The sequence below is a fragment of the Sciurus vulgaris genome (genome assembly GCF_902686455.1).
Source record: "Sciurus vulgaris genome assembly, chromosome: 5".
NCBI classification, from domain to species: Eukaryota; Metazoa; Chordata; class Mammalia; order Rodentia; family Sciuridae; genus Sciurus; species Sciurus vulgaris.
In genome coordinates this window covers 124,416,227-124,430,384 of record NC_136465.1, presented here as the reverse complement: position 1 = coordinate 124,430,384, position 14,158 = coordinate 124,416,227, and the positions used below count along the sequence as shown (strand labels likewise).

Here is a 14,158-nt window from a genome sequence, read left to right as displayed (position 1 = left end):
GTTAAGAAGGCAAGTGAGTTATATATTGAAGAGATTAAGTAATTTTTACCATGTCTCATGTTCAGTAAGAAGTAGACCTTTTCTTAGTACTTTTATCATTTGACTAGGTTCTGTCATTCTTTACATAGGAAATAAACTGAACATGATAAATAGATGCTGAGGCATAGAGCCACTTAGTATGTGTAGTTTATTTAGTGGTAACCAAGGGAAACCATTTGATGTTGGGAGAAGAATGGAAACCAGGGGTGATGGATGTGGGCTGTGTTAGGTGAGGAGGCTGGAGAATGTACTGAATGGTCCAGTACTGTGGTCACCAATGCATGCCCCATTCAAAAATCAAATATTACCAGGAAGTATGCAGACCTACATTTTATATCTAAATTTAGTAATCAGAAGATAATTTATATATAATAACATACCTTCTTAATCTTCAAAAGAAACATTCTCATTTGGTAACGTAGAGAATCAGGCTTCAGTAGAAATAAATGCAATTTGATCCATTATTCTCACTCCAGAATAGCCACAGAGAAAGGAGATTAGAAAGAGAAATCAAGAAAACTTCTGAAGAGGAAAAACTGGTAACTTACTCATTTTTTCCCCCATGAATTTTATGCTTTCAGTTCAGTCTAACACTGTGTCCCTGAACAGGGGAGATTTGTGACTCACAAGTCAACATTGCAAACCTCTGAGAATATAACTTCTACTTACCAGAGATCATTTCAATTGAGACTTTAAAAATAACCCCTAATAACTATATATCATTCTTGTAACAATGTATTCCATAACAATATACTATGTTTAATAAGCCAATATTGTTTCCCTCCTCCTCAAAAGTTTTAGACTAGATGACTCCATAGCTTGCTATTTTGTCTTTTATGGTTTGCAGGAGCTGAAGTATAACCAGGATAAAATAAACTTCTAGTGAAAATTATATGCAATATTTCTATCCTGTCTTCATCCATTTTAGGTCACATTATGTAATTCGGAATCAATCCCATGTTCCTCTCGGTCTCAATGCAGTCTCAAGTCTGACTGGCTTCTTTACTGTCAGACAGCATTGTCTGTCAACTAAAATGGGGCTCTAGAAAGTAAACTGCAGGATCAGCCCAACTTCACATTCAAAGCAACTTTCGACCTCTCCCTCTCTCTCTCAATTAGAGTCTAGGACAGTGTTTAAAACTTCAATTTCTTTCACTTTCTTCACATTCAGTCAAGAAGGAACTGTTGTACGATATAAAATAGGATGTTTATTCTTACTTCAATGCATGTGGACAGAAGCTTTGTTTTCTAGCTTGCTTGTCAATAGAACATCAGCACAATTCAAATAAGGCTTGGTAGACATTGCTTTCATTCTGTTAGAAAACAGGCATTGCAACTTAATATGGACAAGTTACATAGTCACTGCCACATTTCCAATTTTCTGTTCCTGTACCCACTGTTAAACTGTTCATGGGGCTTATGTGCATATTTCAACATAAACACATTGATTAAATTACTACTTTGATAATTTATTTAAGAATATAAATGCTATCTCCCATACAAAAAGCATAACAAAATGCTCTTTAGAATAATAAACATCTGTGAAGAGTCCTTATGGACTTTGTGGCCTCTAATCTGAATGGATCTCTATAAAAAAATCCCACAAAGTCTTTTAAAGATCCATGATGGCAAAAGACAACTAACTGTCTTTATGATCCTCTTTTTTTCATGCTCATTAATGTCTTCCCTTAGCTGTAGCTAAATTATCAAACAATATTTTACCATCAAATAATCTTTTGCATTCTGGTCTGTGCTTCTAGTCGGTGTGGCTACTGTGTGTGACAGAATGGAAAGACCTGCTTGAGCCAGAAGAGCTGAGTGCTGCAAATTCTACAACCAGTTTGTTTCTCTATAGGAGTGTAAGCTGCTTGAGGGCAGGAACTGGGCTCTCTTGTTTATTGAATCTTCATCATGGATCACAATCTAAATTAGATTGTTCCATAAATATTTGGGTACTTTCTTTGTGTCAGGCACTGCCCTAGGTGTTGGGGAGAGTACAATACATGAAACGGACAAAATTCTTACCTTTTATAGTGTGCACACTGTAGTGGGAAGAAGGCGATAAGTGCTTTGAAGAATAATATAGTAGAATTAGAAGACAGAGATTGATGGTGAAGTGTGTTTGTGTGCAGGAGGCACAGTGATGGAGAGGCCTTTCTGCTAAACTGACACTTTCTTGAGCAAAGTCAGAAATGAAGTGAGAGAATGAGCCATGTGGTGTATGGGGCTAGCTGGTTCAGGACAGAGTGACTAGCCAGAGACTTTGGCATGCATGGTGTGGTAACAGAACAGCAATAGTAGCAAATATAAACAAACAAGTGAGCATGAGATCACAGAGCTGTCAGCATCAGGACCTGAGGCCATTGGTACAGTCTGTTTAACAGTGTTTCTAAGCTTATTCCAGTCTCTGAGCAGGATATTGCACTGACTTTTTAGATTTATAAAGTGCAGGGCTCCAGACTGATTTCGAGATTGCTGATTAACAATTTTAAGATGGAGGACCTAGGATTCCACTCCTTTCTGGGTTTTATTGTTTGGTGATATCAGTAGCAAGTTTCCCAGGCAGAGAGCCAGTGGTAATATGAATGGGAACTTTGGCTTGCTTTTAGCCCCAAGGGTAACATTTTGGGTCTTACGGAGTATAAATGGGATAGTAGATTTATGGGAGATGTAGCTGATTATATAGGAAGCTAGGGTGTTCCTTAGAAAGTGCATCATATTTCAGCATCGTGTAGTTAAAAAAAAAAAAAAAAAACTTGAGGGTAGTCTATTCCTTTTAAAAGTCAGAACCTTTGTAAACTATACCATATTTTATCTCCTGCTCCACCCAAATCGCTTGCCAGCTGTTGACTTGTGCTTTCTGAAATAAGCTTTTCTTTCTTATTTTAAACTAAATTTGAATAGAATTTGAATTCATGGGGTAGTGAAAGGAATTAACGAACTCAAATTAGATACACATAGAACAACATGGACATTATTAAGAACCTGGATAGATATTAAGAACCTGGTATAATAATAATAAAAAAGAAGGATAAAAAAGGAAGTGAGATACATAGTTTAATATTTATTATAAGCACATTCATACAAACTTAGCTCTTTTAATAAAGATATAGGCATATTTAAGGACCTATAGCAAGCAGTTTAGAAAAGGGAGCCTATGGGACAGGGAAAGACTAGTAGTAAATTGGAAGTTAAACTAACACAAGAGAGGGACTTTAAAATGATGATAATGTGCTATGATTAAAGGAATATGATAACTCACTTCTTTGTTCGCTGGGGATCAAAAGACAAAGGGAAGTCATGCCTGAGTCCGTTATTTGGAAATCAGATCATTTCTGATTCTTGTGTATTGTGATTTTTTTGGGATACATGCTTACAGGACGAACAGTCCCTGAAAGTCATTATGAACAATTTGTGGGTGGGAAATATACCTTAAAGATCATTTATGTAAAAGAAAATAGCAAACTCTTTTCTGAATAGGCATTAGCAATAGTGCTTCTAGTCCGTGTGGCCTTTAAAGTATACTTCTATAGGCTGCAGCACTGGTAGGGCTTGCCTATGGTGTGAGGAAGTTTTCCTTCTTGTTTCTTTGGAGGATTCCTTCAGGAGGCTCCCCCTCTGGCCTCATCACCACGTCTGCACCTTCTCTCACTGCCTCCTGTGTGTCCTTACCGCAGTGATAGAGCTCCAGTGGGAGGCTAGCGAGTCTGTGCTCTTACTTGGTGACAGTGGTGTTTTCCTCTTGGAGGTTGGTGTTTCTTTTTTCTCTCTTTCCTCTTATTCTCTATGCTTTTAACTCCTTCCTTACTACCCTCCTTCCTTTCTGATTCTGATGACACTTTATTCAGTTCAGGGCATTTTATGGGCTGCTTCTGTGAGTTGCTAGAACATTCTTTGGCTCACTGTTGCACTCTGCCTATCTTCTGGCTCTATACACTTTATAGATTTACTTTCAAAGTGAAAAGGGTGAACTTAGGCTGCTGGCTTTCAGTGCTGAAATGATGGAGTAGATAAGCCACTACTATATTTTCTCTGTGTGTTCCTTTTCTATTCATGTGATATAAACTTAAATCCATGACCTGTGAGATGTTCTTCACTGGCTTAATTCTAAAGCCTTTGTTGAAAATCCAATGTTTCCCTGGGTAAGGCACTGATTCGCTTTGCCATACACCAATTCCATTTAGTTATTGGTTCCTCAAAGGATAATTACTATTTACCTAATTATAAGTGCTATGCAGTGGCAAGGTAATTAAACAATATTCTGAACAATTACAAAGTAACCGTGATTTTGGGGGAGTTTGTTTGAACAGAATTCATTTCATTGGATAGCGACAGAGAATATCACCAAGTTGTAGGAAAACTGCAAATGTCATTTAGTTTCACATTATAACCTACTATAGTTTAGCACTGAAGAGGCAAAATGTTTTCTCCAGTGAAAATAAATTTCACATGCTTTCTTGGTTACTGGGGAACCAGGTTCTTGACTTTTCTGGTTGAGAGGCAGATACAAGTGTTGATGGTGGAGATTTTGTAGACCTGTGTATTCACATAGGCCTCATTTGAAAATGAGAAGTAAATGCTGGCCAGGACTTGGAATCAGTGAGCCGAGCTCAGTTCTTACTGTTTCTTGAAGTTTGGTGCATGGACGCTGGGGTCACAGTGGTGGGGTGAGACTTTGAGCCTGACAGGGGGTTCTTGTCAAATGTCAATATCTGGGTTCTTGTACCTCCAATGTGTCTAATTCACTAGCTCTAGACGAAACCTTGAAATGTTCAGTTTTAGCCAGATAGATTCAAAATGCTGCCCTGGTGACTTCAAGACATCTTCAGCTTCGAGAGCTACTGAGCACCTTAGTCTCTGCTGTACCTCTGATGAGGGAGTAGGCCCATCGCCCTTTCTTTCTCATGTAGGGACTGTTCCTTCTCCTTTTCAATTTCAAAACACATTTTGGAAATTATTAAGTCATCCAATTAGAGCATCTGTCACAAAATGTGGTAAATTATATGTGTATATTCTGGAATGTTGGATATTATGTATATAATAAATGCTGACTGGGATATCAAATTCACCAAATTCATTAAAAAAAATTTATGCAGGACCCTAGGTCTTTGGAGGTCTTCATTAAATTCTGCTTTCAAAATAAGAGTTAATTTTATTGCACACTTACTCAGAGGAGATCAGTGTTTTATACACCTCATCCCTTTTCATTAAAAAAATCTATCAAGAGAGGTAATACTAATATATTCATTTTCACATGGAAAAATGTGGCACAGAGAAACTAGGTAACTTGTATAAAGTCGCAGAGCTCAATACATGTTCATCTTTAAAAAAAAAAAAAACCTGGGAATTTTGCCTCTGAGCGTCTTCATACAGGAAATGGTGTAAGGATATTTTCATAATTTTTATAAATGGAATTCTTAATCTAAAAGAAGGATAACTCCTAATCTATTGAAATGAGTGTGACATGATTTCCTCCCCTTCCTCTTTATTCTTCATCCTTTCTCATCCTCATCAAAGAATGTCTGAGAACTAATTAGAAGAATGAGGTTATCACTATGCTATGTGAGAGTCTGGCTGAAAGAAAGACTGATATTCACAAAAGTGGCTCATTTACTTTGATTTCTATTGTGGCAAGAGAGACAAAGTGGAAGAATGACCTTGTACTCTAGGAACTACAAAGACTTACAGAATTAAACGAAAGCCTCCAAGAGAAAGCCAGGCCTTCACGACAGTCATGATTTTACTTCCTTGGTTTACAAGCTGAAGGACATATAGACACCATTTCATTCTTTTCATAGGCCTGATATGTGGGTGAACAAATGAATCTCACACACAGGAGGCTCTGCCCACAGGGGTGCACACAAAGCGACAGAAGCCACGACCTTCAGAACACACTTGGGAACAAGGCCAAGCAGGAAAGTCAAACAAGACATCCGTGTTTCATATTGTGCTGGAGCTCCTTATAATATTTCTAGTGTGGCTGTGAAAAGCACAGACCATCTTTTAGGAAATGAGATAATTAATCTTAAAAACGCTTATTTAATATCAGCTATTTGGAGCCATTAAAACATTTGGAGATGAACCGTTTTATTTTCCCAAAGATCTTGTTAAGAGGAGAGCTTAAATGCTGATCACATCAACAATTTAATGAGGCTTAGGTAGAAAAGTGTACTTGAGTCTTTCGTTTGAGATTAAAATATATGTATGTTATAATGCAGATTCATATGAAAAGTTGCAAAATGTTTTGTGCTCAGAAAGAACAATTTTTAAATCATCTCATTTTCTCTGTAATGGTTGAATTATAATAAACACGGCTGGCCAGATTCAAAGTAAAAGCAGATTTCAATGATTTGTGTGTGTGTTTTTTCCTTCTGGCTAGGATGGTATACTTTAAAATTGTTTTTATGATTTCCTTTTTCAAAATTATGTAAGAGTTATGAAGTATGTTTCACCAGAAATATTAGAACATGTGTGTTCTAATATTCTGGTTTGGTTAATAAGGTTTAGTTAATAAGGGAGGAAAGACTTTAGGCTGTATTTGTGGTGATAAAAGTGTCTTGTAGTAAATCTGGTTGTATATATTTTTTAAAACATTTATTTACTTTTATTATGTTTTGTTTTGTCATTTTTAAATTTGTTTTAAGTAGTTATACATGACAGTAGAATTCACTTTGATACATCATATATGATGGACTATAATTTCTCATTTTTCTGACTGGATACATGATGTATATATATATTTTTTGATGAAGTAACTTAATGGGTCCCATAATGACTCAGCCTAAAATTTAGGTTAGGTTGTAGTTACCAACTCACAGCATTTGGTAAGGTGATTATCCTGGTTTTATTTACAAATGATTGCCAAATAAAAATTTTGTATATTTAAGTTTTATAACACAATGTTTAAATATTTGTATATATGTAAAATGATTACCACAATCAAGTTAATCACCATACCAATCACCTCACATAGTTATCACTTTTGCTTTGTGTTGAGAACACTTGAGATCTGTTCTTTTAACAAATTTTAGGTGTAAAATACATTCTTGTTAACTATGGTCCCCTTGCTGTACATTAGATCTCCAGAACTTCTTTATCTTATAACTTAGAGTTGTTTCAGGGCAAGACTACCAATAGCTAGAATTGTACCTACCTCTGCATTTGAAACTGCACAGATAATTTAGAAATGTGTGCATCATGATCAGGATGTGGCGACACTCCTGTAATCCCAGCAGCTTGGAAGCTGAAGCAGGAGGATCATTAAGTTCAAAGCCAGCCTCAGCAACTTAATGAGGCTCTGAACAACTTAGTGAGATCCTGTCCCCAAAACAAACAAAACCAAAAACAAAAATTGGGATGTGGCTCAGTGGTTAAGTTCCCCTAGGTTCAATTTCTGGTACAAAAAAAAAAAAAAATGTGTGCACTGTGTACATTGCAGTGTTAACTGTACTTCTTGATGGATGAATGGATAAAGAAAAAATAGATATATTGTATTTGTGTATGTATGTACATATGCATAGTGGAATATTATTTAGCCTTTTAAAAGGAGATCCCACCTTTTGTGACAACATGGGGAAGAATGATCCTTGACAACATTATGCTAAATGAAATAAGACAGACATGGAAAGCAAAGTACTGTAGGATTCACTTGAATGTAGAATTCAAAGAAGAAATGTGTATATTTTAGTGTAGGACAGTGGTTATGAGGAGCTGAATGCATGGCAAGATGTGGCTCAAAGGCTACAAAGTTTTAGTTATGGAAAATGAATGTATCTAAGGATCTGGTGTACAGCATTATGTCTGTAGTTAATAATATTGTACCATGTACTCAAATTTAATGAGTTGATTTTTATATGCTCTTAAAACAAAGATAGCTGTGATGTGATGGACATGTTATTTGGCTGAAATCTAGCAAACATTTCATCGTGTACATAAAAACATTACACTGTATACTTTGGACATATACAGTTAAAAAAAAAAAAAAAAGAAATTTGTTGGATCATGTACCTTTGACCCTGACATTTTGTTTGTAAAAACTTTTAAAGCCTCTGAAAATTATCGACTATGTGAATGTTTGCCACTTTGTCTTAAACATAGTCTGTCAATTGGTAGTGTGTGCCTAGCTGTTAACTTAGATAAATTGCGAATAACTGAGGCTTTTTTCCAGGCAATATACAAGAGTTAAAAGAGAAAAGCACCCTCACTTCTGAAGCACACTGCATTGATTGGTAATTTTAACACTATGGTCCCTACAAATGTATCATCATGTGTGCTGTGGAGACGGTACTACATTCCACCAGGAGCAACGTGCTGCAAAAGATCAGCTGCTCCTGAGTGGCATTGCTGTCGCAACAGTGTGAATTGCACTTTTAATTTGTCTTCCATCTGACAACACATCTAATTATACTTTATAAACCTACTTTAAATGATACTTAAATCTTCCATGGAAATATATTTACATAAAAGCTAAGATTAAATAAACACTTAAAAGTTATAACGTCGAGTCATCTTAATTTAACCGTTCTTTCTGCTGCGTTTGAAGCATAATATATGTTTTATTCATACTGAACTAACAGAGCCACAGAGTGACCAGCAGCTACTGATGATAATGGGAATGAGAGGCAAGAGGTGACCCTTTCTTCCTTTGAAATCAGCTACTCACTTAATCTACATGTCTCAGTATTTGGAAACCTTTTTCTACCACTAAATTTCTTTCTTCTTAAATTTTCATAAACTTACAGTTTGGCAAGTGTAGTGAATAGGTTAGGAGCACATTTTATTAATTATATAGAGATGGAAAGATCCAATTATACATTTTTAAATGACAATAGATTATACTTCTTTTCTTCCCTTTGTCTTAGTCTTTTTCTGTCTCTGCCCTAATTTTCAACATTGTAGTTAACATAATAGCTGGTCTACTTACTAGAACATCATTATCCCTACATCATACACATTCTTGCTCTTCCTTCTCTTGTGGAGAGTTTTAATAAGAATTGTTATTGTATCAGTGAAATTCCTTTCACAGACATCTAATGGTTTTAATTGGCCTTACAAATCCTCTGCTAGTTTAAAGCACTGGTTCTCAAACTTGGCGGTACCTTTGGAGCACTCAAGAGCAAGGATGGCTGGCTACTGCCCTCCCTGCCAATTGTAATTTAATTGGTCTGGGGTGTGTTTGGGGCCTGGAGATTTTTTAGAACTCCCTTAGTGACTCTGATGTGGAGCAGAACTCTGTTCTCAAGGGCTAATCGGTTTCTTTAAGGAGTTCTGTATTAACACAGTAAATTCCAAACTGTCCGAACATTGGACCCATCTGGGGAGCTTTAAAAACTAATGAGGTCTGGGACCCACCCCAGGAGGTTGTGATTAAATGGCTTTGGGTGGTGGTTTGGAATTTGAAACTTTTAAAAGATCCCATGAGATTATAATGTGAAGATAAGTTTGGGAACCACTGTGTTTATAACTTAAAAAAAATCAAGATAAAAATTTTGCAAGGAAATCAGAACTTACATGTTTGCAGTGTGTAGTCATCAAGGTATAAAATGTTCTTTTCATCTCAACTGTTAATGTGCAAGGGAGAGGATCAGAGGCACTTGGAATTCGTCTTTTTGTGCTGTGCTTTTAATTTGCATTCAAAGGTGTGCTCATAGGTACTAGAAATGGACCCAAATGACCTTTATGAACAGTGTCTATAATATATCTTTGACAAGTATATAAAAACATGCATTTAGTTTAATGGGAGTTACATGGTTGAAAGGGAAAAGCACACTGTTCTTTTTATAATTCACAGGAATATTTTTATCTGAGGTGATATTATAGTAAGTATTCTCTTTTCTGGCACTAGCATTCAAATGAAGTATTTAAGTAGGTGGAAAAATCATTTCTTAAATATGAATTATTCAATTTGGGTCATCAATTTTTTGCGTAAGACAGACCTGCTACTTCCTAGTTATGGATCTGAACTCTGTCGTGCAATTGACCCAGTTTAATGACTATTTCCCATTTTTCCTCAGATATTCCTTATATGCCACCTTCCCTTTTGCAGCTCATCCCATGACCTAGCTGGCTCCCCCAGGTCGTTTACTGCCTCCATCTTTGTTTCCAACAACCAGTTTGTTCTTAGGTACAAGTCATTTGATCTTTTAAAAAAGTTGTTCCATGTATTCTTCCATTTTAGTCTTCAGGGTTTTTTTTGTTTTGTTTTTTGGTTTTTTTTGTTTTTTGTTTTGTTTTTTTGCCCCTGCTCGGTTCTTTCATCATTTATATCCTTAAGTTTTCATTTCTAATACTCTTATAATATGTGAACCAGTTAAGAATGGCCAAGAAAACTGAATGTGAATTCCCAAATGTGAAGTTCTTAGTACAGGCCTTTGGGTCCATGTGACTTTGGGAGGATTTGGAGAGTGAGGTTCTCATCATCTGGATTTATCTCCTACTAAATTAATTTGAGGTCCTCCCTTCCCTTTTCTTTCTCTGTAGGACTTGCTAAAGACCTAGCCCAGCTGCTTGACTCACATTGAATATGACTTCTATTCCTCTGTTGTACTCTCTCCACAAGAGCAACAGTGTGACTTTGAGTACGTTCAAGATTTTGTATAATTTACCACTTTTTTATTTGCCTGACTTCTCCCCATCATTCCATGCCCAGATACCATTTCCAGGTTTTTAGGAGTTACTTCCTGATTCTCAAGTGACTCTCAAGTGTATTCACTGTCTTTGATTTCCATACCCTCCTTAATGCATCCTGCTTTCCCTACCCTCCCAGTTTCTTTTCATTTCTTCTTTTGAGTTAAATCATGACCTCTATTGCTATGTCTAGTAATGTTTTTCTCAGTCTTTATTCATCGAGAACTGGTGGGTCATTGGACATTTGGGGAACCCTCTTCTTTTTGAAATTTCTTAGAGCAAAATGCTGATATGCCAGAAAAAGTGTTCTTTAACATGACACACACACACAGAGAAACACCATCATTGGTATATATTTATTTTGTGAAACTGAGGACTATTTTTTCATCTTTTTTCTGAATTTTTCTTCTTCATTCCCAGTGGGCCCTTCTAGTCTAGGTGTTGATGATGATTCTTGCAGAAGCTTTCTAACTGATGACTTATTTCTATAGCCACTTCTCAGTAACTCCTCTATTGTGGACATTAGTGCATGTTTGTTAACAAATCAGTGATCTAAAACAGTTCTTCTGATATGTCATTGTCTTACCGAAGAACTTAGTTTTTGTTTACAATGTTGTAAAGGCCTTTAGACTTTGAGTTTGATCTGCCACTTAGTTTTTTAATTATATTATTTATGAAGAGAAATATTATTTTGGTCAAGCAGATATACCAGATGTGTTATCTTTCATTTCCTTATTTAAATCTTGCTTACCCTTAATGGCCAGTTTTGTTCTTATCACTATCAAATGATAGTTTCCAACATATTTTTTCTTATGTGCCATTATCTCCAACAAGTTCAATATTCAGGAAGAAAAAATATAAATTTTATTAAGAAACTTTGATTCTTCCACTAATTTTTAGTTGTTAACATATTTTATCACATAACATTTTAGCCATGATCAGTTTTATTCTGATTTGCTGTCTCCCAATAATCTCCATTATCAGTTGGATAATTTACTGATTTTTTAATTTCTTATTTATTCTTTGTGTTTGGAACAATAAACAAAGCCATTCTATTATTTTTTTAAAGAATGAAGACACAGGAATTTGGTGCACAATTTTGTCCAAATGGCAGGACAAAAATATTCTCAGGGTTGAAATGGTAGAATTCAAAATTCTGCCTTGAGTCTATGCTTCTCATCATGGCTGTAAAGGTCTTTAACAGTTCAACTGTATCTTCCTTTCCAATCTTATTTTATCTGACTATGTATCTTTATTTATTATTTGCTTTAGCCAAATTGGATTCATTGACATTCTCTGAATATATTGCAATCTACATTTTCATGAATCTGTGCCTTTGTTCTAACAATTCTCTTTGTGGGGAGCACAGCTCTGTTCCTTTCATCCCTTGTGAATTTATACTTTTCTGCAAGGCCAAGTTCAAGTGCATGCTGAGTTCTCTGATCTTAAAGCTCAGTGCATATCACCTTCCTAAGTATTGTTATATCATTATTTTTAAAAAGGATTTTTTTCTTTTTACCATGTTGTGTTATATGTGTCTTCTCTATTAGACTATGAATTCACTAGAGGTGAAGTGTATCTTCTCATTCATTTTGTACTCAGTACCTATTAAGTTATTTACTAGAAAGACTGTGGATGTCTGTGTCTTACACAATGTATAAAACAAGATTTAGTCAATCAGACCAGGTCCTATATTTTAAAAATAGTCTAATTCCAAGGTGGATAAGGAGTCTCCTCTTTAATCATTTAACGTCTTTAGACTTAGCCTGTGGTTGGTTGTCACTTTTTATGTTTTTTGTATAACCTAACAGATAACATGTTAGGAAGTTAGGAAGCAAAACAAAGTTTGAAGTGCTTTTTTAAAAAGAGTTTTTAAATCTCAGTGTTGGCTAGAATGCAAATCCATTCTCCTTCCTAGTATCAGATGCAGGCTCCTCACTCATTGAGCATTAATCTACTACTTACAGTGGCACTGTTGTACTAGAAGTGCCAATCACCCCAAAGTCACACAGCTGCTTCTTGATGTAGGAACTTCTAATTCATTTAGAAAGAAAAAGGAAAGAGCAATAGCACTTGCTAAGTGTTTTCTGTTTGATAGTCATTTTGCTTGTATTTCATGCTTATAATTCCATTTAAAACTCCATTATGTTATTTCACTGTTAAAGAAATGGAACTTGGGGGTCAATAAACATACTCAGGGTGACCTTACTCATGATAAAAATTTGAAGTTAGTCAGTTTTACATATCTTTAAAGTCAACATTCTGGTTTCACCCTTTACTAGAGATACTATTGCTTGTAAAAATGAGAGGTCATAGTGATATGAACTCTAGGACAAGTTCATGCTTCTTTATCAGTTTCCTAATGTAGTTGGTTGGAATAATAATTGTCTTATCATCTCAACTGAATTGCATTGTTTAATGGTTTCCTAAGATAATACACAAAAATGAGTAGCACAGTATCTGGAATGTGTAAGCTGTCAAAAATAGAAGCAATTGTGATTATTATAATCACTTAATCATATTATCTCTGAAAAAAATAAACAATCCAAGCAAACCAACATATGTTTGAACAAACAAAACAGACCCTCATTCTGAAGCAATAATGCTGAGATTGAAACCCCTGTGTGTGTGCATGCACGTGTGTGATATTTTTATGCAAAGGTTTAAATTGAGCAGGCAGGTTTCATGTGCATTATTAAGTCATGTAAAATGTGAAGGACTGAAGAACAGGCCTATTATGTGACAATATGTACACAGAGTTCTAGTGAGGCTTAAAGAAAACATGAGTTTGAGTTGGAGAATAGAAATAGGGAAGACTGAGAATACTGACAAAAGTTTAGTGGAAGTGGAGTTTATATATTCACACTAAAACTGTGTGAATATATACACAGTTCCTATATATGCTATATATACTCCATATATTCCTATATGCTGTGTAGGTTAAATAGCATGTTGAAAGACTTAGACACAGGAATAAACAACTCATATGGAAGAAGAAAATAAGATCAATCCAGCCTAAATGAAGTTCTTAAAAATTTTCTTTTTCTAAATATATCTCACCAACTCTACTGCCACCTAAAAAAGAATAGCTCATGTGAAAAGGGGCAGGGAAGGAACATATTTTCAACCTGTTTTAAACATAGTATGGTGCTGTGATATATGTCAATGAGGTTCCCATTAGAACAGCATGCTCATTAAGCAAGTGTTAATGACCTTGATAGTACTAGGCCAGAGCCCAGGATGTGGGACTGCAGAGCTGTGCCTGGGACTCATTGTTTGGGTGTCTATCACATCTGGATAATCTTTATTGGACAACATATGAGATGGTGAAGAGCGCATCTTCTCTTTTTCTCTATTCATATAATACTACACAGAAGCAGGAACTTCATAAATCCTGACTGTAAGTGCTTATCAGTTTGCTTTCTTCTGATATATTTTTCACTCCCACTGTCACTATTCTTGATTGATTTTCAAGTTCTGAACTTGAAATACT

General features: G+C 35.6%; 1 protein-coding gene across 4 annotated transcripts in view; it reads left to right on the top strand.

Annotated features, from left to right (window-relative positions):
- The window catches only part of TAFA2 (TAFA chemokine like family member 2), a 445,765-nt gene that overhangs the window by 193,185 nt on the left and 238,422 nt on the right, over positions 1–14,158 (top strand). Inside the window, exon 1 of one of the 4 annotated variants that reach the window (XM_079139702.1) lies at positions 5,948–6,153. The exons of the other annotated variants lie outside the window; for them this stretch is intronic. The gene's annotated coding sequence lies outside the window, so the exon portion shown is untranslated. Of the gene's footprint in view, positions 1–5,947; positions 6,154–14,158 lie in introns of those variants that run through there. 4 annotated transcript variants of the gene reach the window in all.